Source organism: Hemicordylus capensis, chromosome 5, assembly GCF_027244095.1.
Source record: "Hemicordylus capensis ecotype Gifberg chromosome 5, rHemCap1.1.pri, whole genome shotgun sequence".
Classification (NCBI taxonomy): domain Eukaryota; kingdom Metazoa; phylum Chordata; class Lepidosauria; order Squamata; family Cordylidae; genus Hemicordylus; species Hemicordylus capensis.
Window position 1 is genome coordinate 132,545,694 of NC_069661.1, and position 13,200 is coordinate 132,558,893.

At 36.9% G+C, this 13,200-nt stretch overlaps 1 long non-coding RNA gene across 1 annotated transcript in view; it reads left to right on the forward strand.

The window, feature by feature from the left end:
* The first annotated feature begins 5,304 nt into the window (after window positions 1–5,304).
* LOC128326035 (uncharacterized) overlaps window positions 5,305–13,200 on the forward strand; it is a 57,628-nt gene continuing 49,732 nt past the window's right edge. Inside the window, exon 1 of the long non-coding RNA XR_008307815.1 lies at window positions 5,305–5,470. This is a non-coding gene — a long non-coding RNA (uncharacterized LOC128326035). The remainder of the gene's footprint in view (window positions 5,471–13,200) is intronic.

The following is a 13,200-nucleotide window of genomic DNA, read 5'->3' on the forward strand; positions in this document are numbered from 1 at the left end:
TACCCAGGTGTACATTCACGGGATTGCAACACTTGCCTCGAATTTTACATGGTAGATTTACTACAGTGGAACTATCATGCTCTGCGATGTATTGATCTAATGTGAATTCTACCTTTCAAGCTTGCATTCCTTCCCAACCCATTGTTGGTACAGAAAATTTGAAATTACTACTAGATTTTGATACAAGAAACAATTTTTTATACATGAGTTATTTGAAAAGAACACGGTCATATGCAAGAGGGGGAAATCTAAAATTATTTAGCATTCTGTTCTTGATCTCATCCTTAAAATAAAAATCAAAAAATTATATTGGTATCTCATTAACATGCACACACACACTCACTAAACATGCTTTAGCTCAAGGTTGTGTCTTATAACTTATAACTAACCTAGCATTCCATTCCAAAACAGATTACATAGAAATAAATCCCATTAACTTCAATAGGACTTCTTTCCATGTCTTTGGTTTAGGATCACAGCCTATGCAATTGCTTTCTTTGCAGTGGTAGGAAACTTGCGTAACAGTAAATATTTTCTACATGTTGTTCTCCCACAACAATGCATACCATGCACAATATTTCTTACCAAGTCAAGTTACTCTCATACCCACATTAGTTCCCATAACTAATTCAAAGTAAGTATTATTTTAATTATGCTTTTTCAATAAATAGTCTAATACAACTATTCAAAGCAATGTTACCTAATATAACCCTAATAATCAAAACAACATGGCAACATTATTATTATTTAAAATCCTGGTCTTACATTGTATATTTTCTTTAAATTGCTGATCATACAAATGCTAAAAAGCCATGCAGATTTAAAAATCTCTGCATCCACTAGGGTTGTTTTGTGGAATATACAGGCCTCCTGAAAATGCTCTAAAATAACCAACATGCACACGTCTTTTTATCTGTTATGTTTCCTTGGCCTCAACTGGCCATCACATCATGAGCTAAAACACAGTACTTATATAAAAGTTGTTATTTGTATTTTGGGTTATGTTGCCTGTAGACGATTCTGCAGAAAAGCTGCTATATAACTACCACCGCCACCCCATGTTAACAGCTCTCTGTCTTAGAGAGAAGACTCTATAAATGCTAGAAAGTATTTTCTATGTTCATGATTTCAGAAAGCTGCTTAAATGTTTAAAAGATTAAATGTAATAGACAAATCAAAGTTAACTACATTGTGCTCACTGATGAAATCAAAGTCCTCCATATTCTAAACTAGAAAAGATATACAGAAAATAAAGGGTGCAGAAACAAAAGGATATTTTCATCTAAGAAAAACAAACTATTTTTTTATTTATCTCCATGCATAAATTTTAAAAGGGGGTATGAAAATAACTATATGTATTTAAAGTTAAACTTAAGAAGAGTACAAATATATCTGAAATGTGCAGTGTGTTTGCCAAACTGGCTGATTGTCAAGTTCATCAAAAGAGCATCAACATCCACATGTTGTTTTGATGTATATATTGCTTCCCATTTTAAAAACAACATTTACATAAATGCTTTTGGTATGAATAATTAAAAAGTAGGCATATGGGTGTGTGTACACATGCGTATGCAGGGCATAGCAACGAACTTTGGAACATTCTAGAGGTTTTATAAAAGCAATTTCAAAACTTACAGTTAGAATAGTAAGCAGCAATGCATACCACCTCTCCTCACTAAATACTGTGTGATGTATACACCTACATACATGCAGACAGAATTCTCAGGAAAAAGTTCTTGTCACAGTTACTGGAAAACACAACTCTACAAAACTATCAGTTCCTAAATATACAGTCTCTCTCTCTCTCATACACTTACACAGACTCTTGAGCTCAGCGTACAAAGCCTAATATGCATAAAGTTCCATAACCCAGTGATATTGCTGTCAAATAAAATTCAGAATACGAACGGCACAAATTGATATAATACCACATCTGTTCAAAGTGCCATTCTGTTTTAAAGTCCTATCATCCATATAACTATATAGGTAGACAGATAGATACACACACCCAATCTATTCTCTCATTTTGGCATGCGAGTGTAAAGAAAAGTACTATTCATAGAAGTAACCACTGCTAAATCAGTAATAGCAAGATTGGCACAAGCCTAGAACATTTTAACTCAAAAATACACCATGCAATTGACCTCTGTCTCCTTTTTAAAAAGATGAAGGCTTGCTGGCAAAGGGAGGACGGAAAAATGCAGGGCACAAACACAAAAGGAATAGCAGACCCTTAACCTAAATCAATAATGTTTAACAAACTGGCCCAAACCTGGGTAGACTAATAAAGGTACTGCTGGTTAGGTCAGCTAACTAATTAAAAGGTCCAAGGGCAAACCACCAAGATCCAATCCAAGTTGCCAAAATTCATTTTCCTATTTGGTAATTATTCTGTTCATTCACTCTGTTATGGATGCTAATAAATGTGGTGAAATGTTGCCACTGGAATGATAAACTGAAGCACCTAAAGGAAGGGACAGATTCTTACCCAGAGAAGAGTGGGAAGCCAGCTGCAGGAACACGAAGCCAAGAGAGGATGCCAATGTATTCACCTTGCAGCTCTGCGGTCTCCTGTGAAAGCAGATGGAAGACACTCCGTGATCTCTGTGGCATTTCTTGATTTTTCAAGTGTGTGCAGGCCTAGAGAATATGGGAAGGCGGTCCTTACCTAGCAACAACAGGCTCCAGCTTCTCAGCCACATGCTTCCCCTCTGCCACCCCTACCCACGCCCCCCCTTTGGCTGCCAGCTCCCAGCAATAACAATAGGAGAGGCTGAGGGGTGGCATGAGAGAGAAGGAAAGACATGGAGGGGAGAGAGAGAGAGAGAGAGAGAGTGAGAAAGGAAGAAGGGGAGGGAGAGAAAGAGAGAAGCATGTTAAGCTTGTCTGGCAGTTAACAAGTCTTGAATGAAGAATGTTAGCAAACAGACAAACAGCATGTCTGATGCATGCTAATGATCCTGGCTTCACCACTGACAGTTTGAATAATTCAGTAGGTAGGCGGGGGGGGGGAGAAATCCCCCTCACCCCTTTTTAAGGCCTGCAGAAAAAGTATATTTCAACTTCTTCACCCATTCTGTATGACAAAATGGAATCACCAACACTGAATCAGGAAATGAAAAATCTCCTTGAAGCAGTTTGCAACAAATTCTCCCTTTCTATTTTACTGCCCTTTTACCTTGAAACTGGCACCCGTCCCAGAAACAGCATTTGACTGCACTTCCCTCAGTTTTCCCTTTAAGTCGGAGAAATAAAGAAAAGCATACGAAAATGCCAGAAAGCTTTGTGGGGTGGGGGGTGGAGGATAAACCAGTGTTTCAATTTCTCTCATGCTCACTTTATAGAAGGGTGCACATGAAAGCTACACGGCAGCTTCTCTTTCAGCGAAGATAATGCACAGGTTTGGGGGGGTGGAAATATGAAGGGGGGTGACCAATAGGTGGAAAGATAAAACAGCCTTGAATTCAGCAAAGTAATTAAAAGCAGGCACATTAATTTTAGTGGACTACAAAAATCCTAATCCACTGCTCGATCAAAAGATCCCTCATAAGCAAATAAGCAAGGATGGGAGGGTGGGATTTAAGCCACAGCTTTGAAACATACAGCGTTGCAGAGCAAAATGCAGCGTATCAAAAAAAGAAAAATAGTCCAAGTATACTGTATGAGGATGAAGCAAAGGGTGATTAAATATACAGCAGGAGAGACTGAGGAGAACAGCGATCCTATTTGCAGAATTTTTTTTTTACTTAGCCAAGACCGTTTAAAGGGGAGGAGGCCTTTGGAATAGGCATGCAAGGAACAGCCCCCTCCTCTCCCCCCGCCATCCCTGATGAGCGACTAGCTATCTGGCTCGGAAAGAGGAGGTCGTGAGCTAGCGAAATAGAAAGGTCTGGAGCTGATGATGAAACAGAGGCACGGCCCTGCGTGAGCAGGAGGCTAGTTTTCATCATACGTACGCGAGCGCCTGCGCGCGCGCGCACATACAGACACACACAAACACAGAATTAACAATGTACCGAGCTCGCTTTCCCTTACATTTGAAACATTCGTGTTCGTTCTCGAGGCTTTGCTCTCCCCCTTACACATCCCCGCCGCGGCCCCGAAATCCAGCAAAGCTATTCTTCTGCCAGCACAATGCAGGCTTGTGTTTATGACGGGAGAGGCGGGCGGGTGCTATGAGAGTGGAAGAGAAAGAATGGAGGCGAAATGGGAGAGGCGAACATAGGAAACACACACACACCATAACCGTATCCTTTATAAAGGCGTTTGGGTCAATTAAACTTCTGGAACCGCCGCCACTTCCTCCTCTCCCCCGCCCCCCACTAGCTGCAAGAAATAAAAATACGCGCAATGCACACAAAGCCAAAATAGAAACTCACTCCATCTTTAGAAATAACTGGATGTAGTTTTATAATAGTAAGCCGTTCTTAAACACCGGCGGACATTCTGCACGGGAAAGGAGAGGAATCAAGGCAATCACTGGCGGAGGAGCGAAAATAGCGTTGATGCCCGGCGGGGAAAGAGAAATCCTCCTGGATATTTTGTTTTCTCATACCCTTCCTTCCCAACTAGCTGCACTGGCAAAGCCAAGGCTGCTTGGTCCTTATAACTATCTGGCACTGAGTCAAAAGCTGATAAGCATTTGGGCGAGACAGCTCAACTTTGTGCTGGAAGAAAAACAGCTGCCATGATCGCGGTTTGATTGAGAGCGCTCACACACCACACACACACTTGCAGGAAAAAATGGGGTGTGGGGGAGATGTTTGGGGAATCAGCCTTACAGGAGCAAGATACAGCTCTCTTTCTCTTCCAAAATGTCTACACGTTTCCTTCGGTTTGCTCGTGTGTCTGTGTATACGTAGACTTGCTTCTCTTCTGTCCATCTCCTCCGAGCAAACTCGAGGAATCGTGCCAAAAGCTCGTTGCTAGTTAACAACTACATTTAAAAACAAAACAAAACACCTTCCTTTGATTCCCTACGGACAGCAAAAGCAACGATAATCCATCCATTCCTTAAAGGAGACAAAAACCCCATAGCATCAGCTTTATTTCTTGCGTTTTGTTTTTGGAGGGGCACAAAAAAGCACGGAAGTAAAGAGGGTATTTTCTATAGATACTCCCCCCACACACATACCCCTCGTCTCAGACTCGCCTAACTTTTGGCTTTTTCCATTTGTGGCCGATCACTGTAACGTAATTGTAAAACAACTTCCTGCCCCCTTTGGCTCAAGTTCGAGGAGCTGCAATGTGCTACTTCTCAGCAAAACTTTTTCCCTCTTTGCCAAAGAAGCAAGACATCCCTCCTCCCCTTGCCCCAAAAAATATCCTGCAGATTCGCCTCCGTATCAACAGCTTTGGGGGAGGAAGGGAGGGAAGTTGAGGATTCCTAATGCGAATTTATTGTCGTTCCTTAAGAAAGTTGCGCAAGAGACGTCTGTATCGCAGCTGGATAACTGGCGTACTTTAAAAGGTGCGGTATTCTTATATGCATTTACTTTTCTATTTTAAAACATACCTCTTAACAGAATAAGGACTGATCATCTACTATGCTTGCTTACGTGTTGTATTTCATTTGTAAATCTGTCACTGCATAGAAGGAGAGCACTCAGCCATCCACCTACTCTGGCACCTTTTGTCTCTTTTTGTGGCCAGTAACCTAACCTGCATCTATCTATCTATCTATCTATGAATGATAGACATTCTAAGGTGTGGTAAAAGTGGTTTTGAATACACACTGCATTCTGGAGGCATTTGTTTTCAAGGGAAAGGATGTTGTGTTCAAACCACTTTCACCATACTTGACAATGTCTGTCTTCATCCTATACATGACTGATAGACAGCTAAATCACATGCCCCCCACCAACCCTTGGGTAGCTAATGAAAGTATTCATCCAAAGCCTCTGTGGGGTGAGCCAAAAAGGAAGATATAAGGCTTCCACAACTTCTTTTCTCTCTCTCTCATAGCAACAAGAGTATTTCTTGGTATGTCTGCTTGGGCATACATCAGCATTTCTACCCATCCAAGGGTCGTTTTGCGTCACATCTCACCATTTCAATCAACCAATTGAAACCCCGCTTTCATATTATAAATAGATATTGGATTTTTCTTCCTATTGGTGTTTTTGGAAATTGGTGTATTATGTAAAGTCTCCCACCCACACACATACACACAAAAGCCTCACAATGCCATACACTTTATTAACCCTACGTAATTTTTTAAAAGGGTGCATTGCAATATTCAATCACATAATTTTTTATTTCTGCAAGGTGCTTTGACATGGGATTAAAAATGTACAGAGACAGCTGTATGTTTTTGGTTGGATGCAGTGTTGCTGCTAGTTCTGTTGTCATGTCTTTGAGTCAACAATCTTCAGTCTGTCTGTAATATGGGCACTCTGCTGTTTCTAAATGCAAAATTATCCTAAGAAATAGCACCTTTTGTTCCTGATAATAATGACTGGGAGATTTATTGCATGGGAAAAGTTAAATGCAATGTTTGTCTTGATTGCAAGACACATTTTCATTCCTAGGATGCTGCCCACTAAGCCTCCTACTTGACAACCCATGAGCACGCAAGCCACCAGCAATCCCTTTTTCTAAAAATAAATTAATCTTTGTCTTTCAAAATGTCAGTGGTACTAAAAACTTACAGCATGGAAATTATCTGGCCTACTGTTCACCCATCTAGCTTGGCTAAACCAAACATTATTTTGGAACAGACCAACCTGCATACTGCTTGTCTACTGTGCACCCTAATAGTTAGCACTAGGAAAAGCAACCCATTTGTTGTAATTAAAATTACAGCTACAAGCACTGCAATACACTGACAACAAATTCCCTCCCTCTACCCCACAAGACATATATTATTACACTTGACCTTCCTTTCTACATTAAGAGGATCCACAAGTGTTTTTAATACTTGACTTTAACTATACAATATAAAAATTGAATGAGACCATTTAACTACAAGAAAGTTTGTCCTGCCCCATCCTGTTTGTTTGGCTGAAGTAATGGAATAGGGATAAATCATCATTAACCAAGTGTATAGTAGACTATAAAATATATGTCTTAACAATACCTTTGCTGCACTTACACAGATATGTGTTACATTAGGTTAAATTGCAAGTTTCTGCCCCCCGGCAAATTCTAATGCCAGTGCATGATTTTAATTTTGTGAACAGTTTACCTTTGCAAATGATGAAAAAGCCATTGGTATTTTATAACATCAATTGCCTATTCAGAAATAACACAAAAGCATAGATCCTATTTGACTTGAGATAATTTCATATCCAGTGTTCAGAAGTCTCATATATGTGCATTTCCCATCCTTTGATTAATTTTGATCAGCTCCATGTGACATTAAATATCAGGATTCTTCCCAATTGAGAAGCAAGATGAAAATCTAAAATGCACCCTAATGAATTAACACTTCAATTTCTTCCAGGATCACAGGAACTTTTGACTAACCTTTTATTTGTATTAACATTAATCAATATGGTAAGCAAGTTGGCTCAGATATCTAATTTTATTCTATGAGAATCAGAAATGCAAAATATAAATTATATCTCTTGAATGTTATCTCGAAGTTCAAAATTTTGAATCACAGTAGAAAGTGGAAATAATTATGCAAATGCACACCAGTGTACTTTTTGTGCCATAAGATGAACAAAGAATTTGAGAACAATTATTTCTCAGTCAGCCTAAAGTCACATTATAGGTTTTAACTGTCTTTGTTTTCCACATTTACAAAAAGAGCTGCATACAAAAAAATCCAGCAGCAACTCTTAATCGTCCTGTCTGTGTTCCTGAATATTTTTGTCTTGAAATTCAAAGTACTTTTGCTTTTGGAAGGCAAAAACTCTTATAAAGACTTAAAATGTTACAGAATACTGTCACATTCCCATTTCACAAATGGGAGCAGAATACAAGGAGAGATTAATTCTGATATTTCATTTTAAATGGGGAAAATGAAGTGGAGCAGACTTTTATGCTGAGATTTTGTGATACAGAAGATGAACATTTCTATATATGCACTTATGTATATGCAATACCTATATGTGTTTATTATGCATTTGACTGAATAAGATGCTCTATTCCCTTATATAACACATTTAGTAGCCATTAAGCATTAATCAAAGTGCATAAGTACAAGACAGCAAATCATTTCACAGAAATATTTTTACCTAAACATAGTGGGCACAATCCACTCTGCAAGGTTCTGCCACACACGAGGCAAAAGTAAGATCTGTGTTCTTGCACTGTCCACCTTCATTTTGATGGGCCTTGCATGGCAGAATTTCATGACTGATTATGATCCACATGCATAACAACATTTCATAGTGAACTTTGCACTGAACTGGTAACACGATAAATAGAAGTTTAGAAGTAGAACAAGGTTGCTTCTTCCCACTCACCACCACTTCCATATTAAACAATGAATAGTGTGCAAAGAGAAAATTAGGTATCTAATTTACCAAGAAAAAATGCAAGGAGGTTTTACATCTGCCTCACTTAACAGTGGTACATATTGGACATTAACATTAATGGTTTTAAATTTACTATTTGGTATAGCATATAATTGAAATGAAAATGAATACTACTACTACTATTCTGCTACTGATATTTATATACCGCTCTTCAACAACATTCTCAAAGCAGTTTACATAGAAAAATTAAAAAATACTTAAATAAGATGGCTCCCTGTCCCTAAAGGACTCACAGTCTAAAAAGAAACGTAAGGCAGACAAAGCATCAGTCACGGGAAGGATGCTGTGCTGGGTCTGGATAGGGCCAGTTGCTCTCTCCCGGCTAAATCTTAGAGAATCACCACTTTAAAAGCCTCTTTGCTCAATTAGCAGGGGTACATATTTAATCCTCAATTAGCTGGGATATATTTAAAAGCATATTTTCAGATTCAAGGGCCTCCTCTTAATTTTCATAGAAAGATGTTAATTTTATATTTAAGAAATCAGTCTTATATTTCTGATGCATGCTATACTTATGAAATGTACCATTTCCTATTACTTGCTAAGTCACCCTCTTAGTTCTTTATAGAAGAAAGCAGTTACCTTCAGTGCATTCAAAATAACTCCAAAGTATGTGACTGCTAACTCTAAGACTGTTCTCGCACATACCGAGCTCCTTAAATGACTCAAATATTTAAACAAATTTCAAGTCTAGTTGTTTTTCTTTTAATATTTTACTCACAATAAGCTAGCAATAAGGCAATAAATAAATATTAGGTTAATGATTACTGACTTCATTACCCCCAAAGATAGCTCTGTATATCAAAATATAGTGAGCTGAGTTTCATAGGTTGCCTGGACATTAAAAATGAATGTATGGAATGCGACTTTCAGTAGGCTTTAGAATGCTGTTGCCTAAAAATCTTGGCTTTTGTGGAAGAAATTTTATTTGTTTCATTTAAAAATAAACAAGGTAGGATCAAAATTTTTAGAATCACTTCAAAAGCGAGCTACCTCTTTTTACAGTGATTAGAATACCTGCATATTTAAACACGATATATATTAAAATACTTCAGAAGTCATTTTGTCAGTATTTTAATGTCTGAAGCTCAGAGATCTTGTAAATTTGAGACTTGTACTTGTTTCTCTGTATAATTTATAAAAAATATACCTTCATTCATAAATTAGCAAACTTCCTTGACAAATCTTCCATAAAATCCTACTAATAATTACATTTTCCCCACACACCTTCTGTAAACTAGGGCCTGACAGGGGTAGTATATTCCACCAAATATCCCTTACTTTTTTAACTGTTTATTTGCTTTGAACTTCATTCAAATAAGTGGCATAATAGGTAACAGTATCAATAACCTTATTTTAAGTGTTAAGAGCAAAACAGCTTGCTCATTTATTATCTTTGAAGTATTTACACATATTTATGCATTGCACTGTGATAGGTAAATGATGTACTAAAAATAGCTTTATCTAGAAACGTACACATAAGTGAGGCACATCACTGTTATTTTTTCCCTTTTCACACTTTGGGATGAAAAGTTACATTTTAGGCCTTATGTTCTGTATTTCAACAATAAGGTCAGTTGCAATGTGTTTTTAAAAGTAATTACTGTGATAAATAATGCTGATTAGGCAAAATATGGCATTCAGAACTGTTAAAATGAAAACAATTGAAACACTAACAAAGATTAACACACATCATATTATATATTTAGATTACATTGAGTTGCATTAAAAATTTTTTTGCATTAAACAGCAATATTCTATTTTTCCATCATATTGTTTTAATTCTCAAATTTGTGATAGGAAACCTGTACTTAATACCTGTAGAAACCCTCTTACTTGTGGCTAAGGAATCTTACTTGTGATTAATTCCAGTGAGTGTTAAAATTAAAAACCTTTTAAAATATTGATCTCTGATTTTATTACCTTATTTCAGGAAAGAATTAAATCCTCATGAATGAAGTACAAACTCATAACAAGTACTATTTTACTAATAAGTGCAATTGACATCCCATCCTATCCCATCAAAATAAAACAAGGTGTTCATTCCAATGGGAGAGATCTAGGCATTGGGATTTAAACATGCTTAGTTGTGGCAGAATTGTGACTGCACACTTTTTCAAGTTCTAAATAATGTATTCACTAATCAGGTTAAATACTATACTACATATTTTCGAACAACTAGACCAATATCTACTGCCCATGCAGTTTTTATATACAGATCAAAGCCACTATCCGGTTAAGAAAGCAAACATGAACTCACATTTACTAAACACCCAAAATGTTTTGTATTCTGTCAAGGTGAACATTATACAAGGAGAACCTTTTATTTGTTATTCTGCAGAGAAACACATTTTTTTATTACAGCACTTCAGAACGTGATCTATCTTGTTACAAAACCCTGGGGGTGGGAATAAAGAGTTATCGTCTAAAGATTTAATATTACTTTTTAGCCTTCCTGTTCAGTTTCTTTCAGAGACTATGCACAGAGTTTTGTACATAACATATGCAGTACAATATATCTGGATATACTTCATTCATATATGTACACAGTGAAAAACATTAAGAACATCACAATAATTTTTAAAATGTAGCAATATGAAATGATATATAACAACACATCTCCACTGCTCACTCCTAGAGATGGAAATGTATGAATGTAATGGAGAGTTTTCCAGAAGCAGCTTAATATTCTATGATCATATATGGGTCAAAAAGAGCTATACATCTAAGAAAGGGTGGGGGAGGGGAATAAATGCCATTATTAGGAATATTTATTCTTGATTCTCAACTTCAGCTTTGAATAAAACATTTATTTCAATATCCATTTGTTATTTTTTAAAAAAAACAATATTGTTTTAAGCACATTATATATTCTGTAACAAAAGCACACACATATACTAGTAAAAATATTAAGAAAAACACTTCATGAGGTGGGTAGGGCTGTCACAGTAAACATTGCTTTGTTTATTAATCATCTGTTCTTGATTAACTAAATGATAAATCAATTTAAGTAGTTAATTACTTATTCAATACAGATTTTTTTTAATGCTGGTCAAAGACCATAATAAAGATTGATTGATTGGTTGATTGATTGATATAGATGTTTTTATGAGGATATTGAAGGTATGGCTATTGAAGGATATTGAAGAGTTGGCTTACAATTTAATAAACAAATGCTTTTCAGTTAGTCAAAGTCATTTAAACTCAAAGTATTCCCTTTTACAATAATCAGAGTGCAAATTGCTTCATTTTTTTTAAAGTTAACTCCCATTAGTATTGTGAAAAACTTCAATTACTAGATATAGTTACATTGATTTTTAGCTGAGAACTGTTACCTTTTTCTTGGCGTAGAGGAAAAAGTGGAAAATTCAAACTACCTGCTCACTTTGAATGCATTGATTGGCACAGAGAGATTGAAGTCAGATTGACTGTGTGCTCCTCAGTTCTCCCCCCTCATCAATATCTACCAATTAAATCCAGTAAAATATGCAGTCGTAGACTTTCCTATAGTCAAATAAATCAGCAATGCTTTTTAGATTAAATATATGAAAGTGCCACACATAGTTTATTTTAAAGTCTGATGCATTCTAAAGTAGAAATTATTTTTCAGAACCATTTACAAATCCTAATGTCAAGTTTAAGGAAAGAAAATAAAAGCTACAGCAATTATTAATTATGCCACCTTAAGTGGCACAGCGGGGAAATGCTTGACTAACAAGCAGAAGGTTGCCAGTTTGAATCCCTGCTGGTACTATACTGGGCAGCAGTGATATAGGAAGATGCTGAAAGGCATCATCTCATACTGCATGGGAGGAGGCAATGGTAAACCCCTCCTGTATTCTACCAAAGAAAACCACAGGGCTCTGTGGGCACCAGGAGTCAAAATCGACTTGATGGCACACTTTACCTTTACCTTTAATTATTAACATTATGATTACAGCACCATCCATGTAAATTGGGCTTTACAACGTAAGGAAAAAAAGATAAGCGGATGCCCCAAAGAGCTTACAGAGACCTAGAACAAGATTATACATTTTGAAACATCATTGTTTCAAACTATGTGACAGTGACCATCTAAAGAACATGTAATGACCATCCAAAGAACATGTAATGGCTCACAACCCACCCCCCATCAGATGAAAAATCTATCTCTTTTGCAATACTTGTTCCCCACCCCCACCCTGTTTTTGTTGGTCATCACTATCATCCATATATTCAGTCCTCTATTGTCCTGATCAGCTCTAATACGTGAAACAAAAAATTAATCACACTTGGAACAGCTTTATGCATACCAAAGCAGAATCTCCACAAGTCAGAAAGCTAGGGAGATAGCAGGCTGCCCAGATCTGCAGATGTCTAACCAATGTTGACTGTATAGACTGAAGGCATAACTCATCCAAACTTAAATGTTTTAAATCACTTTTATCCCAATGGTAGAACACATTTGACTTTTTCATGGAAATCAGTGGGATAGCGTATGCCAACTTTGTCTGAATTGGTTTGGTATTCTGAAGACTGAAGCCCTATTCACAGATTACATTCAACACACATAAAATCTGTGTACAGTGTACACATGAACAGTAATTAAATATAGCCTATGTTGAAAGCACGTATACTATCATGCATTTGAAGAACTTGTACCCCGTTCTACTTTTAAAATGAACTTGGGTACAAGTCCTTTAAACCCATGGTACACAAAAAAACCTTAATGCAG